A 16991-nucleotide genomic window follows, 5' to 3' on the forward strand; every position below is an offset into this window, starting at 1 on the left:
ACGCCATTATCAAGATACCAGTTTTAAGCTATATTTAATAAATGCCTAACATCGGCAGGGAACCACCCCAAAGATTATGGGACACACTCATTCCGCATAGGCGCGGCCACGGAAGCTGCAAGAGCAGGACTGTCAGAAACGGAAGTTCAGAGGATAGGGAGATGGCGATCCACGTGTTTGGCGAGATACATAAGACCGGACTTGTTATCCTAACGTGGTTTGTTTCTTTTACAAGTGACGCTAAGCCAACAGTGTGGGTGATAGGCCACTCGTATATATATTGTGCAGAAAAAAGGGCGAAAGTCCGCCCAGGCGGGAGGAAATTTGAGTTTCATAACACATATTTCAACTGCAGAGGTATTAGAGGCCTGCAATGGCCACAGGTACTAATGGAGGTAATCAAGGTAGGGAGAGAGGCAAGAGGTCCGGTCATCTTAGTTATACAGGCCGGGGGAAATGACATAGTTATGCGCTCTTGTGATAACCTAATGGCAATAATGAAACTAGACACTGAGCGCTTCAGAGAATTTTTCACAAAAATAACTATAGTATGGTCAGAGATTGTGCCGAGAGCGGTATGGCAAGGTGCCCGAGACATCACGGCCATTGAACGGACAAGGCGGCTAATAAATATTTGGATAGCAAAATTTATAAGAGACAGAGGCGGACAACTGGAAGGAGATAAAGCAGGCCTCATACGGCCCGACGGTGCTCACTTAATGGATATTGGACTGGACATATTCCTGTCAGGACTCCAGGACGGAGTGGAACAAGCGTTAAGAGTGATGGGTGGGGGTCAGAGTCCTGCATACGAGTACGCAGGATCCTCCGTGGCCTGGAAATAGAAAGGACATGTTGGAGAGTTACACTTGTTGGCCAACTTGCCGGTGTGGAGACACAGGGCATGCTGCAACAAGCGGAATTATTTTAGAAATAAAATGCCTTTCTAATGTCATGAGTATAAACAGTTAATAAAGCTGTGACCGATCCTCACCGATCCAGTTGTAAGAGTTACATGATTGTATTGTCAATGAAAGGGGGGCGGTAGGGGGGCTGAGCGTCTGGGTTTGGTTGGGGGTCCCCACAGTCTGCCTAGGCTAGATGCAGTTAAAAATTATTATTAGATACACAGGCGGTGCAGCTTGCTTCACAGCTGTGCTACTACGCTGACTAGCAGACACTGAAGCTTTGGAGCAGACCTCTGAGTAAACAGCTCTTCAAACTCAACCATCTGTGTTACCCCAAGCCATAGTGTATGTAGTTTCTTACGGTTAAAAGGGGGGGGGAGACACAACCCACCTGTAATTGACGATGCCAACATCACGTAAAACACAGCAAGGGGACTCCAAAAAGATTCTCCATTTTTGCCAAAAATTTGTGGCACAGACACCACTTAAGTGGCATCAATTGCCCCAGAGTTGCTTAAAACGGTTGGTGAGGTGATTTTACCAAATCCTCAAGCTTTTACTCTCCCCAGGATGACACAGGGGTAGAAAAGTCCTTGCGGATCCATGATTTGTTCATCTTTATGAACGCGAGTCTGTCTACATTCTCAGTGGACAGCCGCGTGTGCTTATCTGTCAGCACACCACCAGCAGCGCTGAACACACGTTTAGAGAGAACGCTGGCTGCGGGGCACGACAAGATCTCCAAGGCGTGAGTGGTGAGCTCAGGCCATTTTTCCAGATTGGAAGCCCAAAATGAGCAAGGGTCCAGTGACACAGTCATGGCTTCGATGTTCACTTGGAGATACTCCTGTACCATCATCTCTAGGCGTTGACTATGTGTCAGACTTCTTGTCTCCTGTGGCCTTGCAAAGGATGGGCTAAAAAAGTGGTGAAATGATTGCACAAAATTGCTGTTACCAGCAGATACTGTGTTTCTGTTACGGTTTGAGTGCTGAAGACTCGACAGTCCCACGGTTGGCAAGTTAGAACTGTGAGATTCACTACGTGCACCACTGGTGTTTTGTGGAAAAGCACATGTAAGATTCTGCAACAGTCTCTGCTGATACTCCGGCATGCGTGAATCCCTTTCTATGGCAGGAATTATTTCTGCAAATTTACTTTTGTACCGGGGATCTAAGAGTGTGGCAACCCAGTAGTCAGGATTATTTCGAATTCTGACAATCCGAGGGTCATGTTGCAGGTAGTGCAGCAAGAAGGCACTCATGTGTCTTGCGCATCCAGGAGCACCAAGTCCCTGTTGTGTTGGTGGCGAGGTAAGAATCATGCTTCCTTCCTCTGCCCTCTCCCCCCAAACTCGCACAACAGAAATGTGATCAAGGTCTCCCTCATCTGATGAGTCTTCCATGCCCATCGCCAGTTCGTCCTCCACTTCTTCCTCGGCTCCTGCACCTTCCTCAACAGTTTGGCTGCTACCATGCACCCTGGTTAATCCCTCTCCCCCACCCTCCCATGCCTGCCGCCTTGGTGCTGCCGACCGTCTGGACCTTGCAGATGTTAGCCCTTCCGCATACAACTCCTCCTCCTCTACTTCCTCCACCTCCTCTTGTCCCACCACCTGACTCCGAATTCTGTTTAACGTGTACTCCAGCTTGTAAATCACCGGAATAGTCATGCTGATAATGGCATCGTCAGCACTAAACATCTTCGTCGCCATTTCAAAACTGTGCAGAAGGGTGCATAGGTCCCTGATCTGAGACCACTCCTCCAGCGTGATTTGCCTCACCTCTGGATCTCGTTGGCCCAGGCTATACGTCAGAACGTATTGCACCAGGGCTTGTCGGTGCTGCCACAGTCGCTGCAACATGTGCAGAGTTGAATTCCACCGTGTCGGCACATCACATTTCAGCCGGTGAAGTGGCAGGCCCAACGACTTCTGTAGAGATGTAAGTCGCTGAGCTGCGGGATGCGAACGGCGGAAGTGAGCACACAGCGACCGTGCCCTCTGCAGAAGGCCATCTAGTCCGGGATAGTGGGCTAAAAATTGCTGGACAACCAGGTTCAACACGTGAGCCATACAAGGCACGTATATGACATTGCCCCGGTGAAGGGCCGCACCCAGGTTTGCTGCATTGTCGCACACGGCCTTCCCTGGTTGCAGGTCCAGTGGAGACAACCATTCATGAAACTGGTTCTCCAGAGCTGACCACAACTCCTCAGCTGTGTGACTCACATTTCCCAGACATTTCAAAGTAAAAACCGCCTGATGACGTTGAGCCCTGCTGCCAGCATAGTAAGGAGGTGTGCAGGATTCCTTCTGCGCAGTTATAAAGCAGGTGGCATTACCAGACAGGCTTTGGGTGCAGGTGGAGGACCGAGAGGAGGTTGAGGAGGCAGAAGCAGTGGAGGAACTTCGAGATAAAGAGGATTGACGCACAACTCGGGATGGCAAGACTTGGACAGCAGCTCCTTGTCCTGCTGTCACCATAGCTACCCAGTGCCCAGTCAGCGACATGTAACGCCCCTGTCCATGCCTACTCGTCCAAGTGTCTGTGGTGAAATGCACCCTGTCACACAGAGTTTCCCAAAGAAGCGGTGATGTTGTGTGCGACATGCTGGTGGAGCGCAGGCACACCTTTCTTTGAGAAGTAGTGCCGACTGGGCATCTGGTACTGGGGCACTGCGACGGACATAAGGTCTCGAAAATCCTCTGTGTCCACCAGGCGGAAAGGCAGCATTTCTGTAACCAAGAGCTTGCAGATGGTGAAATTCAACCTCTTAGCTTTCTCATGGCTAGGAGGAAATGGTCTTTTACTTGTCCACATCTGAGGGACCGAGGGCTGGCTATTGTGCTTAGACAGGGTTGAGTAGGGTGTCCCCGGCAAACTGCCGGTCTGTGAGGAAGATGCAGGCGGAAAAGTTAGGTTGCCTTGATCCAAAGGTGGTGCTCTCAATGTCGGAGAGCTCTCAACACCAGCTGGTGTTTCCACTTCCAAATGAAATGATGACCTGCCAATCACACTGGCTGTTGCGGGTAAAGAGGTGGCAGGTCTGCATCCAAAAACATGTGTGATTGCTGTCCCTCCAGTCACAGAGGATGAAGAGGCCGCGGATGCACAAGATGGGGCAGACGGTGGTTGGCCCGGCCCGCTAGGCCGCATTGTAGCACAGTGAGCTTCCCACTGCAACTTATGCTTCATATCCATGTGACGGTTCATGCATGAAGTACGCAAACTATGGATTTTTTGGCCTCTACTTAGCTTTTGGTGACAAATGTTACAGATAACACGAGTTGGGTCATCCTTATCGATCTGAAAAAATGCCCAGGCTATGCAAGGCTTAGAGCCCATGCGACCTGAAGAGCCACCACGACTTGTGGTCAGAGGCACAGTTGTGTTTGAGGATGCAGTTATTGACGTGCTTCCAGTACTACGTCTCTGTCCAGGAAGGCGCAACCTAACGTCGTCACTAGCATCCTCCTCCACCTCCTCTGCTGACCTCATCGACTGGCTGACTGTGGGTTGACAGTAAGTGGGATCTCCAACCTCGTCATAATCACCCTGTGTGTTCTCACACCCGTCGTCCTCAGAGCCAACCTCTTCCTGCCCTGACCGAAAACTCAAGTTGTTGCTCCAATCAGGTATTTGAGTGTCATCATCGTCTTCATCATTGTCTCCACCAACAGGAGTTACAGTTTGGGAACGAGGGTCTACATTATGCTCAGAACCTTCTTCATCTGGTCCTGGATCCGACTCATAAAGATTCTGGGCATCAGTGCAGATCATTTCCTCGTCTGGATTCACAGAAGCTCTGGAGCAGACCTCTGATTCCCAGGCTATAGTATGAGTAAACAGCTCTGCAGACTCAACCATCTGTGCTATCCCATACTCAGATGGGCAGCTGGAGACTTGGGAGCTGTGAGGAAGCAAGTGCGATTGGGGTGACACCTCTGAGGACTGGAGTATTGTGATGTTGAAGTTGAGGTGGAGGAGAGCCCACTTAAAGGAGCACTTGATATCAGTTGAAGCACCTGCTGTTTTTGTGCCTCATCTGGAATTTGTAGCGATGGGCGTGGCCGTAAGAAAGGGATCGGATCACATTGTCCACGAAAAGAAGTAGACATCTTAATTTGGCTGGAAGATGGTCTTTCTTCTGCAGATGTTACTGTTGCTTTAACACCTACCCCACGGACACAACCTTTTTTTCCATTCCCAACACGCCTATTCCCCTTTCTACCAGCAGCAGGCCTTTTGCCACTCATTTTGGTGGTTAACTAATTGAAAACTCTGTAGTTGTTTGCACAAAAAACGATGGATCGAAGCCGAGCAGAGCTGAGTGGCCAAACTGTGGTACTATCCCAAAAGGATTGGCTGGGTTAGAAGCAGTAAAACAATTTTATTACATACACAGGTGGTGGAGCTTGGTATAGATGGCCTAATAGAATGAGTACCACACACTGCTACAGGCCCAAAATTATTTTCCGGGCTAGATGCAGCTAAAAATTATTATTAATTTCAAAGCTGGTGGAGCTTAGTATAGATGGCCTAATAGATTGAGTACCACACACTGCTACAGGCCCAAAATTATTTTCCGGGCTAGATGCAGCTAAAAATTATTATTAATTTCAAATCTGGTGGAGCTTAGTATAGATGGCCTAATAGAATGAGTACCACACACTGCTACAGGCCCAAAATTATTTTCCGGGCTAGATGCAGCTAAAAATTATTATTAATTTCAAAGCTGGTGGGCTTGGTATAGATGGCCTAATACAATGAGTAACACACACTGCTACTATGCCCAAAAGGTTTTACTTGGCTAGGTGCAGTTAAAAATTCATATTACATACACAGGTGGTGTAGCTTGCAACACAGATAGGCTACTCCACTAACTAACACACACTGCAAGAGGCCCAAAAGGATTTGCTTAGCTAGATTTAGCCAAATGCTGTGAAAAACACTAGCACACCACTAAAACAGACCGGCCTGGCAAAAAGTCCTAGGAGATGCTGTAACCTAGCCCTCAAAAGGGCTGCAATTACAACTAGTCCCTACTCCCAACCTATCTGTCTATTTAAGAGCAAATTCGCTTGCAATTCACACAGTTAGAAAGTATAGCGCCCACAGCAGCAGCGGTGCCGTCTAACACTCAGCTGCAACAGTGAGAAAATGGTGGCGATGTGGAAAATGGCTGGGTCTTATAGGGCAAGGACATGTGACATACACAGCCAATGACACATGCCCTTGCTTGTGTGAAAAAAAGCATTTCGCTGCGTGTGTGCGCTGCTGATAGGCTGACAGACTGCAATTCCCCACTGTAAATGCGGGAAGGAAAAAAAAATGGAGATCTTAATTATTTCTGTAGGGATCCATCCCCTGCCCCTCCCCCCGCCCACTGTACACTCAAACTGTGTATTAACATTGATTAACAGCATTACTGTGAAAAAATCCAGTTACGATTTTGGTGCACGAACAGTTATCGAGCATAACCTCGAACAGCCGGATGTTTTTCAAGTCGTTCGTGTTCGTCGAACGGCTCGAACACCGCCCAAAACAGCTCGAATTTGAGATTGGCGAACAGTTCGAGTCGAACACCGCTTATCTCTAGTCTCTATATGACCTATCAGAACGGATGAAGGAGTGGGACTGAACAATCTTTTTCAGATGCAATGAAATATTCTGTGCACAAGGTTGATTTAGTTCCGAGGCCATTGGTTTTTAGGACATGCAAGAACGATTTCAACAACTAGTAAATTACATGTAGCGCCAAACAGCTGCAGTTTTGAAGGCCAGAGGGGTCCAGGTCATGCTCCTCTTTTGAGGCTATATTAGGTGTTAATTGGTGTTCAGTGACAAATGTTTATTGCTAATTACATACATTTTACATTTCCTAATAATTTAGTGCGCTAAATGCTATGCTCTCCATTTTTCTTTTGAGCTGTAGCTTTACTCTTACTGTAACTGCTAATTTTGTTTTTTACAATTTGTGGGTTTAAAAAAATATCTAATTCACTGTGTGATTTCTCTGATGATTAAGAAGATGAGACTTGCAGGTACAATTTTTTTACTACATTCTGAACACGAAAATATTTTTTCTTGTGAGCTTTTTGATGATCAACTAGAGATGAATTATGGACAAACACTTTCCACATTCAGCACATGAAAGTGGCTTTTTTCCTAGTCTCTGTCTATGATGTGTAACCAAAGCTGATTACTTGTAAAAACATTTTCCACATTCTAAATATTAAATGGATTTTCTCTATGTGAATTTTCTGCGTAAAGACATTTCCTACTTAGTGAACATGAATATAGCTTCTTTCATGTGTGAGTTCTCAGATGTGCAGCTGGTTCTGATTAAAACATCTCCCACATTCTGAACTTGAAAATTGCTTCTACTCTGTGTGAATTTTCTGATGCTGAGCAAGATTAGATTTAGTAGAACAACATTTCCCACATTCTAAACATGAATATGGCTTCTCCCCTGTGTGAGTTCTCTGATGTGCAACAAGATTTGATTTCTCTATAAAACATTTACCACATTCTGAACATGAAAATGGCTTCTCCCCTGTGTGAATTCTCTGATGTTTAGCAAGATGTGATTTCTCTGTAAAACATTTCCCACATTCTGAACATGAAAATGGCTTCTCCCCTGTGTGGATTCTCTGATGTTTAGCAAGATCAGATTTCTGAGAACAACATTTTCCACATTGTAAACATGAAAATCGCTTCTCCCCTGTGTGAATTCTCTGATGTGCAACAAGATTTGATTTCTCTGTAAAATATTTTCCACATTCTGAACATGAAAATGGCTTCTCTCCTGTGTGAATTCTCTGATGTTTAACAAAGTGTGATTTCTTTGAAAAACATTTCTCACACTCTGAACATGAAAATGGCTTCTCACCCATGTGAATTCTCTGATGTTTAGCGAAATCAGATTTCCGATAACTTTCCCCACATTCTGAACATATCTTCTCTGTGTGAGTTTTCTGATGTTTTACAAGATGTGATTTCTCTGTAAAACATTTCCCACATTCTGAACATAAAAATGGCTTCTCCCCTGTATGAATCTTGTGATGTCTAAGTAATCCTGATTTACAGCTAAAATACTTCCCACATTCTGAACATGAAAATAGATTCATCATTGAGTGAGTTCTCTGATGAGTATTAAGATAGTATTTCCTTGTAAAACATTTGCCACATTCTGAACATAAAAATCTCTTCTCCGCTGTGTGAGTTTTTAGATGTTCAACATTTCTTTTATGTTTCTTTTGCATAACTGTCGGTAAGAAATTAGAAGAGAGGACTTGTTGAAAAGGATTTGATGATGGAGGTTTCCTATTAAAGGTTGGAAGTATATCATGTTCTTCATATGTATCTGTTGTGACAGCATAATCATCTGCTTTAAAATCTGAAAATATCTGATGTCCCTCTGAATTCCTGGTACAGTTATCTGCCAAGAATGAAACATTTTATTTTCAATATCTTTCATTTTACATATTACAATTATTCATTTTATAATATTTCTATCCAAATTGTTGTAAAATTCCATCATCAAAAAAGACAGTAATGGCAACAGTACTGTAGACTTCAAAACAACTAATATTTGACCATTTAGGTCATAAGGTTGAATTTTTCACTTTATTTTTTGTCACTAATGTTTTTAGTGAAATGTTCAGTGGAGAATCATAAAGGGCCATAAAATCTGTGCTTTTAGGTGGTGTTCATCTCATACCCTCCCGTGCAGCTAATTGCACTCTAACGCTGAGCAAGTGACTTCTCTTTTTTGTCTTTTGATGTTTTGTTGCAAATTCTTCAAAACAGCACATTTGTTTAATGAATTTTAGTGCAAAATAAATGCTGAAAACTTATGACAATGTGATATTTCAGTTTTTCTTTTTTAATAAATTTGAAAAAATTTCTACATTTCTGTTTTTTTTTCAGTCAAGATGGGGTGCAGAGTGTACTTCAATGAGAAAAAAAATGAACTTTTTAGAATTTACCAAATGGCTGCAATGAAACAAAGAGTGAACAATTTAAAGGGGTCTGAATACTTTCCGTACCCACTGTACCTCTTGTTGTTGTGCTCAGTCTTGCCATAATGTTTCACCTGTGACACATACTTGTTTTCCACATCCTCATCTTTTTAGCATAGTTTATCTGTTGCTCACCCAGTTTTAAGTTTCCTACACAGCTGTTTCTGTTAATGACTGTGTCTCAACCTTCATATAAAAATTTTGATTATTAGCACCTGTTTGGCATAATCCTACAAAATCCCTGATTTTATGGAAGTGTGCAAACACAGTGTGCACAATAATTAGGCAAGTGAGTATTTTGACCATATTATTTTTATTCAGATTGTCTAACTTCAAGCTGTTTAAACATGAATGTTTATTGGATGAAAGAGATCAGTTAATGTGTGTTTGTGTAATGAGAGGTGTTGCCTAAGCATATCAATATGCTTTATCAAGGTGTGTAGAATTATTAGTACACTTATTTTCCTCAGGCTAAATGGACCAAAAAAAGAGATTTAAATGACTCTGAAAAGTAAAGGAATTGTTAGAGGGATGCTGCACTCTTGAAATTGGAAAGATATTGGGGCATGATCAAAACAATCATCAAAAAGTTTTTTCAAATAGTCAACAGGGTCGGACAAAACATGTTGGGAAAAGAAGACGCACATTAACTACCAAAGATTTGAAAGGAATCAAATGTGAAGTGACCTGGAAGCCATGATCCTTCAGTGAGGTCATATTCCAGAACTGCAACCTTAAGATGTTCAGTTAAGACATGGCCGAATCGAGGAGGCTAAACCTGACCACCACTGAGCAAGACACAGAAGTACAAGATTTTCAGTGCTTAAGAGACATGACCAAGGTAAAGAAGACTGAAACCCGATCATCACTGAACAAGACAGATAAGTTGAAAGTCAAGACAGGGCCAAGAAATATCTGAACTCAAATTTTTCAAAGGTTTTATAGACTGATGAAAGTAACTCTTAACAAACCAGATGGATGGGTCGTGGCTCGATCAGCAATAGGCACAGACCTCTACTTCGAATCAGACGCCAGTAAGGTGCAGGTGGAGTACTTTTATGGGCTAGTATTATTGAATATAATTGGGCTGCTTGAAGGTTTACTCAAAATCAAATCTCAAACCTACTGCCAGTTTTTAGAAGATATTTTCTTCAAGCATACAGGCCTTAAAAATAAAAGAGTAATGACTTGGCCCCCTCCTCACCTGACCTAAATCCTATTGAGAACTTGTGGACCCGTCTTAAATGCGAGATGTATGCTGAAGGAAAACAGCCACCTCTCTGAACAATGTCTGGGAGGCTGTCCTTGGTGCTGCACAAAAAGTTGATCGGCAAGAAATGAAGAAACTGACAGACTCCATGGAAGGAAGGCTTCTGTTATTAAAAAGAAGGGGGGCTTTATTGGTCACTGATGTTTTTTTTTTTTTTTTTTAAATGTCAGAAAAGTATTTTTGTACATTTTGAGTTGTTTGGTTATTATTCTCACTTTAATAGATGAAAATAAACAATTGAGATGGAAAATTACATTTTTTTTAATTGCCCAATAATTCGGCACACTTGAATATTCAGGTTTATTAACCTTTTGAATTAACCGGCAGCACTGTAATTGTTCAATAATAAAACTAATCATCAAAAATACAAGTTGCCTAATAATTTTGCACACAGCGTAGAAGAATTGATGCTGCTTTGAAGACAAAAGCCAGTCACACTAAATATTGATTTGATTTAGATTCCTCTTTTTTGTTCAATCACTTTGAATTTTGTTAATTGATCAGAAGTAAACTATGCTCATATACACTTTGCTACTATAAAGGTAATTCGAGTGCCGGTGCGCTTTGCATGTGACCTATAGGTAAGCTGCACAACTATTTTTTTCCTTTGTGGTTACATGACACAAAATCACTGTATAGTCCAAGTTTTCAATGCATTTTTTTCGCGTGAGGGTTACCATATTCCTTGACAGAGATGTACAATTAACAAGGTTTTGGTTTGCGCTCTGTGGATTATTGCAGGCCAAATTACAAACCATCCAATTGGCATTAAAATAATGAAATAAAAGCGCATTGATTATCAGTGTTCCTTTACAGATTATTGTGGCAAAAAAAATCCCAGTTAAAAAAGAAAAAAATTGTAACAAACCCTAAAAGATTCAACAAATAATTGTACCAGCCAGTGACTGAGGAGAATCTGTGACTTCTCTGCATTTAGTGGTTATTACTCACCTGTGTGATTATCTGTAGGAGTCTCCTCTTTACACCACTCATCACCCCTCACATATGTCTCTGTAGTATTAATATGGATCAGATCTTTATCCTGAAACAAATATTGTAAAAGTCACAGACAGCTGGAGAAGTCTTGTGACATTATTTATACGATCAGAAAAGGTCATAAATTATCACAACGGCCAAAAATGACATCACAGCAGTGGTTATCACACAGATGCAAGTCTACAGTATAAATCCAACCTGTTGGCCTCTTATTCCGACCAGCAGTCTCCATAACCAGAAAATTGTGAGAAGATCAAGACATCTAATGTCTCTGATCAGCTTTATCCTGTCACCTCCGCCAAGTATAAAATGTACATTATGAATGAATGGCTACATTATTGGAGACATCCATAGGATAGGGCATCAATGTCTGATCAGCTGGGATCCGGCACCCCCGCCGATCAGCTGTTATCTGTGTTGGCCGGAAATACATACCGTATTTTCCAGAGTATAAGACGACTGGGTGTATAAGACGACCCTCAACTTTTCCAGTTAAAATATAGAGTTTGGGATATGCTCGCCATACCCCTCTTCTAACGCACATATGGTAAAAGTTAAAAAAAAAATCAGATTGGATTTCAATATGCTCATTTTAAAGTGATGAACCTTACCGGCGATTGGCTGGTTGTTGTATACAAATCCTGCTTGGATTGGTCAGCTCTCCCTGCCTGCCCAGCTCTCCCTGTCTCCAAGACTATCAGAGCAGTAGCACATCCCTCTGGCCCGCCCTTGTATCCTATTACCGGTATCTCCTTCTCTGATCTCGCTCCTGAGGACTGCAGTGACGAGGTGAGGGGGAAAGTGTAAGTGAAGCAAGCTGCAGGCGTCCGGGACGCCAGGGGTATACGCCGCTTCACTGAAGTCCTCAGGAGCGAGATCTGAGAGGCAGCGAAGGAGGTAATACAAGGGCGGGCCAGACGAGTGAAAGAGGCGTGTTTTTCTGTGCCGCTCTTTCTCTTTTTTTCCATACCCCGGGCGTCCTGGACGCCTGCAGCTTGCTTCACTTACACTTTCCCGGTGAGGCGCCCCCTCACCTCGTCACTGCAGTCCTCAGGAGCGAGATCAGAGAGGCAGAGAAAGAGGTACCAGTAATAGGATACAAGGGCGGGCCAGATGGATGTGCTACCGCTCTGATAGTCTTGGAGACTGGGAGTGCTTATAAATTACCATAAATACCATATTTTTCGGACTATAAGATGCACCGGACCATAAGACGCACATAGGTTTTAGAGGAGGAAAATAGAAAGAAAAAATGTAAGCAAAAAATGTATTTACGATGCACTTTTAAGGGGGAGGGAGTCTTCTGCTCACACTGGTATAGGGGTAATGTCCCCCAATTCTGATAATATCCCACATCTTGGTATATATGCCCCCCCTTCCTTTTATACGTGGCCCCCATCACCATCCTGGTATGCCTGGCATCCCTCCATCCTGGTATGCATGGAACCCCTCCATCCTGGTATGCATGGCACCCCTTATCTCTATCCTGGTACGCATGGCACCCCTCATCCCTATCCTGGTACGCATGGCACCCCTCATCCCTATCCTGGTATTCATGGCACCCCTCATCCCTGTCCTCGTATGCATGGAACCCCTCCATCCTGGTATGCATGGCACCCCTCATCCTTATCCTGTTATGCATGGCACCCCTCATCCTTATCCTGGTATGCATGGCACCCCTCATCCCTGCCCTGGTATGCATGGCACCCCTCATCCCTGTCCTGGTATGCATGGCACCCCTCATCCCTATCCTGGTATGCATGGCACCCCTCATCCTTATCCTGGTATGTATGGCCCCTCATCCTTATCCTGGTATGTATGGCCCCCTCATCTTTATCCTGTTATGTATGCCCTCCTCAGCCTTATCCTGGTATGTATGGCCCCCTCACCTTTATCCTGTTATGTATGCCCCCTCATCCTTATTTTGGTATGCATGGTCCCCCTAATCCCCATCATGCTGCACATAAAAAAAATAAACACTCCTACTCACCTTTCTTCTCTCCTCCAGGGCTGCGTCCTGTCTGCCCGCACTGATCTCGCAATGTGAACCGCGCATGGCGTCTCTACCATGCGCGGCTCACAAGGAGGGATCAGTTGCCAGAAGTCACTGCTCCCCACGCCGGGACTGTGTGCGCGGGGAGCAGTGACTTCATGCTCCTTAATAGCCGGCACACAGCGTAGCCGCAGCGTGGCTCATGCTACTGCCGGGCGATCGTGTGTGCCCGCTATTAAAGGGCATGAATATTCACCCCTCCCCACGCCCATGGGAATGGAGAGAGGTTGAATATTCATGCCCTTTAACAGTGGGCACAGGGGATTCTGGCAGTAGCAGGAGCCGCGCTGCGGCTACACTGTGTGCCGCTATTAAGGAGCATGAATATTCAGTGCTCCCCACGCCCCATGGGCGTGGGGAGCAGTGAATATTAATTTTCTTTAGCAGTGGGGACAGTGTAGGCTGCAGCAGGCGGCCGCTGTGTCCTGTACCCCACTCCTCCGCGGCTACCGCTCCCCCCACACCCCACATATATATACCCCCTCCTCCCCCAACATTCGGACTATAAGGGTATACGCCCTATAAGATGACACCCGGCGTATAAGACGACTCCTGACTTTTGAGAAGATTTTCAGGGGTTAAAAAGTCATCTTATACGCCGGAAAATACGGTACTTGCTGAGCTTGCCCGTCTAGTTGTAGTGGCTGCCGCGGGGTACTGCACATCAGTGTATAAGTAGTGCACAACTTCTTTAAAGCACCAATTATGAATGTGTCAGTGTCTCTAATAAATTGTCCATTCAGTGTATAATACTGGTGGATAAAACAAGACTGAACACAAAATGTTTACAGCTGTCTACACATCATAGGGAAATCTCATGACACCTTCTCTCCATCTACCTGATGATCCTGAGGAACAGTCGGATTTTCTAGTTTACAGTCCTGTTGTAGAAGAGGACGGGGACATCTCTCTGGTGTTGTCCTCTTACTGGAAAGAACTGTAGGAAACATACAGGGACTAAATTAATTTCTTACATGCAGATAATTATAGGCCGTGTGTATTTAGCCATGTCTATTACCTGGTGATGCGACGGGCTGGGGAATCTCCATCATGAGTTCCTTGTACTGATCTTTGTGTCCTTCTAAATACTCCCACTCTTCCATGGAGAAATAGACGGTGACATCCTGACACCTTATAGGAACCTGACACATACAATGATACAGTCATCACCCTGATCCCTCATAGCATTACTGTATAACGTCCCAGCATTCCCAGAAGTCACCTCTCCAGTCAGCAGCTCAATCATCTTGTAGGTGAGTTCTTGGATCTTCTGGTCATTGATGTCCTCATGTATCAAGGGGTGAGGTGGAGGCCCCGTGATTGGGCTCAGGTTTCTTCGCCATCCCTCAGACACAGGGGCCTGACTGCTCTCACTAGAAGTCTTCTTCACTACTGTGTAATCCTGGTTATGGAGAGACACATTCATAAATCTCACTAAAGACATTTCCAGAGTCCTCACCTCTCCAGTTCTGTCCATCTGTTATTCCCATAGATAAGAACGATGTAATATGACATCATCAGAATCTCTCACCTCTCCAGTAAGCCGGAAGAGGATCTCTAGGGTGAGGTGTAATATCCTCTCCGCCATCTTGTCCCTGTCACTATCCATCCTTGACGGGTCAATCAGGAAAATTCTTCTTATATAGAAGATCTCCACTGAGAGAATCCGATACTGTAGGGACCTGAATAGGAAGAAGATGATGATGTAACATCATAAAGATCCCATATAATAATATAATTACTGGAGATAAAAAGGGAACATATGAGGAGATAGAACGTGTAGAAGTTGTATTTTCTCTTTTCGTCCTAGGACTTCGCAGGTCAATAATTGGCTGTAGAGATTCCATGTTCATCCGGACAAAACAAGAAATACACATACTAATGGGAAACTCATGGAGACCTGGACTGATGGGAGGCATTTATCTGAGTATTACTTGTTTTAATATTTTACAGTATTCTGAGAATTTTTTTCTTTATATCTACTGATAAAAACTATATATTTTAAGCCACACACAGTTTCTTCCTTAGAGTCGGCAGCTTCGATAAAGCTCATTCATGTCTCCATCACCTACACTGAATTCAGCATCACTGATACTGCAGGTACCAGGTTCACAAATATTTACTACGTGATGTAGATGACATCTTCATTTTACACTACAGTTACATATTTGCAGATAGTCCTACACGGATTAAGTTACCACCATCTACCTGTATGAATCTTATGACTCTACCCTGGGATGAGATCCTTTAGCAGTCGTTGGTCAGTATTCGGTCAGTACTTTTTCTCAGGAGTGGGAGCCAAAACCAGGAGTGGGTGATAAATGCAGAATTGGTGACTTGTTTCTATTATACCTTTTCTCTGATTGTTCCTCACCTGGTTTTGGCTCCCACTCCTGAGAAAAATACTGACCGAATACTGACCAAATACTGATAGTGGGGCAGGGCCTTAGTCTGATTCTCACACAGCATTGTAAGACATTTTTCAGTTCAAAATGCTGCAGACGGATGTCACACTAACCTCTGTGACTTACTGATAAAGATGTCTACATATACAATGTTTTTAGTTCTCCTGTAATTTATTTTTACTCTTGGCATAATATTTTTTCTGCCATTTTTCCTTTACGATTCACTGTACAAAAAAAGGACACAGCAAAACAATGCTATTTTTTTTCTCAAAGCCTTACAGCAGAGCGGCCAGTTACCATTGCAGCTAAGAGCCTGCTGAAGGCCCCCTGTCAGGACTGAGAATATTTTTAATTACATTTTGGCCATTTTTGCCCTCTTTCAAGATGCTGTCTTTTGTCTCATGTGCTCCTTGTCTTCCTGCTTTATAACTCCACCCCAGCCTCTAATCAGTGCTAGAGTATTCTGCCTGTGACCTGTTCCTGGTGGTTTCCTAGTTTCCTGCTCTGCCCTGCAGACTTATGTGGATCTTCTGTTACCTGCTCTCAGAGATTCTGCTGCATTCAGTTGTTACCTGTATTCCTCCTTCTCCTGGCTGCTCCTGCTGCTACCTCTCAGCCTCAGTCTTCACCTGCATTCTGCTAACAAGTAAGCTGGTTTCTGCTCTGACTCACCTGCATTAGATAGCTGCAGAGCACGGGACTGTGCTGCACTATCAGGGACTTCCTACCCAGGCCTCCCTGGATTATCTAATATATATATATTGTATGGACTTCCTTGCATGGACTTGATAAAGACTTCCTTGTTTTCTAGCATCCTCTAGTGTGAACTGTGCTTTACAGATTGCTTTGCTGATTGCATTTAGAGCACGGGACTGTGCTGCATTATCTGGGACTTCCTACCCAGGCCTCCCTGAATTATCTAATATATATTGTTTGGACTTCCTTGCATCTATATATATATTTGTGTATGGAATTGATAAAGACTTCCTTGTTTTCTAACATACTCTAGTGTGAACTGCGCTTTACAGACTGCTCTGCTGATTGCATTTTCCCCTGAGTGTTTATGGACTTTGAGTTTTCGTCTGCACTTGTTTGAAACACCGTGTGTTTATAATATACACTTAGACACCTATAAGCTGTGTTCTGTTGTATCTTTGTTCCACGCAAAAAGACTCCTGTGGTATCCATTATAATTATTACAGGATACTCTAGCCCAAAAATAAGGAGTCTGCTGGAACAATGTCTGCAGAAAGCAAATTAGAGCAGTTGTATTCCGTAATTAGATCTCTTCAGAAGGAGGTGGAAGGTCTGCAAAAGAAACTTGGAGGCATTG

The 16991-nt window shown here is 43.8% G+C and overlaps 1 pseudogene; it reads right to left on the bottom strand.

Moving 5' to 3' along the window:
* LOC141270692 (uncharacterized) overlaps positions 1-16991 on the bottom strand; it is a 73113-nt pseudogene that overhangs the window by 37119 nt on the left and 19003 nt on the right.

Source organism: Phyllobates terribilis, unplaced genomic scaffold (genome assembly GCF_046119375.1).
Source record: "Phyllobates terribilis strain yellow unplaced genomic scaffold, ASM4611937v1 Scaffold_5__5_contigs__length_657084704, whole genome shotgun sequence".
Classification (NCBI taxonomy): domain Eukaryota; kingdom Metazoa; phylum Chordata; class Amphibia; order Anura; family Dendrobatidae; genus Phyllobates; species Phyllobates terribilis.